At 37.2% G+C, this 3,676-nt stretch overlaps 1 long non-coding RNA gene across 1 annotated transcript; it reads right to left on the bottom strand.

The window, feature by feature from the left end:
- Positions 1-1,939: 1,939 nt before the first annotated feature.
- Positions 1,940-2,386, bottom strand: LOC109214857. The gene is made up of 2 exons (XR_002066276.1): positions 2,282-2,386; positions 1,940-2,208 (listed from the first exon to the last, which is right to left on the bottom strand). It is a non-coding gene; the product is annotated as an uncharacterized LOC109214857 (long non-coding RNA).
- Positions 2,387-3,676: the final 1,290 nt, after the last annotated feature.

Raw genomic sequence — 3,676 nt, 5'->3', positions numbered from 1 at the left:
ACCCCCTTTTTTCTCGCGAAATCGGGTTTATGACATTTGGTTGGGACAACTCTTTCCTTTTGGGAAAGGGGTTTTGCAATTTTGAAGAGTTGCCACCTAACGATTTTTAAGGTGCGTTAGGGCACCTATAGGATTCAACTACAACTATGTTTGATAGCCAGAGATAGGGTAAGGGCTTGAAATTATCCCAAGGGGAAGGTGTTAGGCACCCCTCAAGATCCACTAGTATGGTTCCCGGCCAGATAGTTTTTGTGAATTTGTGCAATTAGCAAGTAATCAAATAAGGCTCAAATAATAAGGGGATTTTTAAATCTAAATACACAAGTGTTTGTTTATAAAAAAACAATAAAAGCGAGGTTTTGAAAAAGAGTTATAATCTAAGCATGTTGATGAATGTAAATAGGTCCTAGGTTTGTTTGTAATATGGATCACGTCAATGCAATACCCGATAATCACTCCTCAAAAGAGGGGCTACACGTGGTATTAGCGCATCGGTCATCATATCCATATCTACCCTTCCCACCCCGTGAAGGTATTAAAGCGCGGATTGGTCTCGACCTCTATTGCGTGCTATTACCCGTCCCATTCCTATCAGTCCCCGAGGAATTTTAGGACTACTATTCCTATAAGAGGGAGGATTTTAGGTTGACTTTTAGGTTTAAAGGTAAAAAGACTAAGTCGACATACAAAAACACATAGGACTGCATTTAAAGGGGAAGCATGTAAGAAATTAGAAGGCTCATATAAACCTCCGCAAATAATGCATATAAGTAGCACGACTTAAACACAGTTAAGGTCTGAATTTTAAAAATCCTAAAGCAGGGAATTTGAGTCAGAACCAGGTTCATTATATAACTCAGATAAGAAGCCTGAATCAGGCCCGCCTGTTGGTTGTAGCAATTGATAACTAAACAGAGGTGGTTCCGGTGTTTATTATTACCTGAGGCTTGCCTAGGCGTAATAATGATAGCCTATGAGCATGATATCTATATGGATTAGGAATGCAGTAGAGCAGTGATTAATTTTAAGCAGACAACTTGAGATCCCATAGATATGTTTTCTAACGGTATTAAGGCAGTGTTTGAGAAACTTATTAAAGGAGCGACAGATTAATTAACTAATCCAATTCGACATGAACTAGACGGCTTCTCCAACTAAACTGTTTTTAAGTTCTATAGGCATGATTTCGTTGATAGCTATTTAGATCCTATAGGCATGGTATCTAAAAAAACTGACTTTGGACTTATAGGCATGATTTCTAAGGGAAACGAGTTTGGATACATGCTGTAACGAAAATTGAGCTTCAATTACTTTATATCCTATAGGCATGATATATAATTGTAAAGCTAGGGATGGCAAACGGTGCGGGGCGGTGCGGTTGCGGGGCACACCCGCGAAGACTCCAACCCGCCACGCCCCGCAAACAAAATTTTCTGTTTTAACCGCCCCGCCCCGCCCCGCATATATATTTTTTTTTAATTTTTTTATTCTGATCTAGTAAACCAGGTAATTTTCTTTGAACTCTGTCCATAAACCAGGTAAAATTCCAGTTTCTACTGCTCCCAACGTATGTCATGAATAATTGAATAGCTCCCCTTCCCTGCACTCAGCTTCTGTAATTCTTTTTTTTTGTTGTTGTTGTCATTTTTAATGTATGTTTTATAAATATTTAGTTGAGAAAAACTTAAATAAAGTAACATGGACAGTGATGACTAGTTATGTGGATTTCTTAACCATGAAAATATGTCTTTGTTGAACGCCATACATATTTCAGTTTTATAGGAAAACATTATTAATGGAAATACACATCTTTATCAAGAAGGTCAATGGAGTTCAAGTCTTTTCAGAAGGATTCGAAGATAAAATCACACTGTTTTTTAAGTTTTCAGAAAAAGCATATAACTAGATCAACAAACTATTTTTGTGACCAAGTTAAAAGAAACACAAATGCAGACACCAACTTAGCAAATGGAAAACGAACATCTTAATAAAGTAGATACACAAACCAGTCGCAGCAGAAATAATACTAAATGAGAACTCTGATTAGTCTGTTACCACAAAGCAAAAATTGAAACATTAGGATCTTCTTCTTCATCAGAAATAATGCAACTCCGACTTCCTTCAGTTATCAAGCAACTGAAACATCTGGGTCTTCTTCTTCATCAAGCATCGTCGGACATGAAACTCTATCAATGCTTGAACACGAACCTAAAAAAAAGTATAATAGTATAAGAAAGTGAATACTATTATTAACATAGTAAATCATAAAAAAGTTACTTACCATTTATCTCGTTCCATAACCAAGTGCGAGCACACATCAAAGCCTCCAAAGTAGTAGGATGAAGTCTACTACGATGCGGGCTAATCAATCTCCCACTAGTGCTAAAGGCCGATTCTGAAGCAACGGTAGAGACAGGAATGGCTAAGAGGTCACGAGCTATCTTTTGCAAAGTAGGAAATTTTAATTTGTTTGTCTTCCACCAGCTTAAACTGTCAAATGATGGCGTACGAGGTAGCACCCCTTCTTCTATATATGACTCCAACTCCGATCTTGGGTCCACATTCGCGCTACTCGAAGCGACAAACCTATCGAAACTAGACAGTCGATCACCCTCAACAATACCAGCAACTTTATTAGAATTAGATGCTTGAAATGACTCATGTGAAGCAACCACTCTGCTCGTATACTCTTGAAAGAGATCAAAACAATGGTTTCGAACTTCTTGAATTTTATGTGAAGCTTCTTCACCATAAGTTTGTGCAAGATAGAACTCAACCAACTTCATCTTAAATCTCGGATCAAAGATAGTAGCTACCCCCATCAAAATATGCATATCATCCCAATATTTTTTAAATTTCAACAACATTGATGATGCCATAGAGCTAATCAAAGGATTTAAACTTCTCACCCAAGCTTCCAATTCTAGCTTAATATCACAAACTTTTGAAAAGTATTGAGTTGATGTTGGATATTGACTCCCTGAGAATTGTTCAGTGATACGGTGAAACAGCTGTAACTTTTCACAAACTTCATGTGCTGCACTCCATTGCCCTTCGGTTGGAAAACAACGATAATTGGTGTCAGTTAAACTCAACTTTGTAAACACCTCTTTGTAATCTAGAGCTGTTCTCAACATAAGATATGTTGAGTTCCAACGAGTAGGGCAATCATACTCCAACTTTTTAGTACAGGAGATATGTAGCAACCGTGCAGCTTCTTCGAACCTTTCAATTCTGCCTAAAGATGCTATCCAATAAAAGACACTGTTACGCACATTACTAACACCATCTTCTATCACCTTTAATCCTTCTTGCACAATCAAATTTAAGATGTGTGCGGCGCAACGCACATGCAACATTCGACCCATCAACAATAAATCCCTCTTACAAAGTTTCTCATCTAACAAGATTTTCATCATAGCATTGTTTGTACTAGAATTATCAACTGTAATTGTTCATATTCTTCTTTCAAGATTCCACTCTAACAGGCAATTAGGCAACACACTACACAAAGTATCCTTATCATGTGGAGCAGGAACATAAATAAATCTAAGAATATGTCTTTGAAGCCTCCATGAATCATCAATAAAATGTGTCGTAATAGCCATGAACCCTTTTTTTGTATTGTTTGAAGTCCATATATCAATTGTTATTGCAATTTTACTTGTGAGTTTTT

This window comes from Nicotiana attenuata, unplaced genomic scaffold, assembly GCF_001879085.1.
Source record: "Nicotiana attenuata strain UT unplaced genomic scaffold, NIATTr2, whole genome shotgun sequence".
Lineage (NCBI taxonomy): Eukaryota > Viridiplantae > Streptophyta > Magnoliopsida > Solanales > Solanaceae > Nicotiana > Nicotiana attenuata.
The sequence above is the reverse complement of the archived record's forward strand: the minus strand, read 5'-3'. Positions and strand labels throughout refer to the sequence as shown.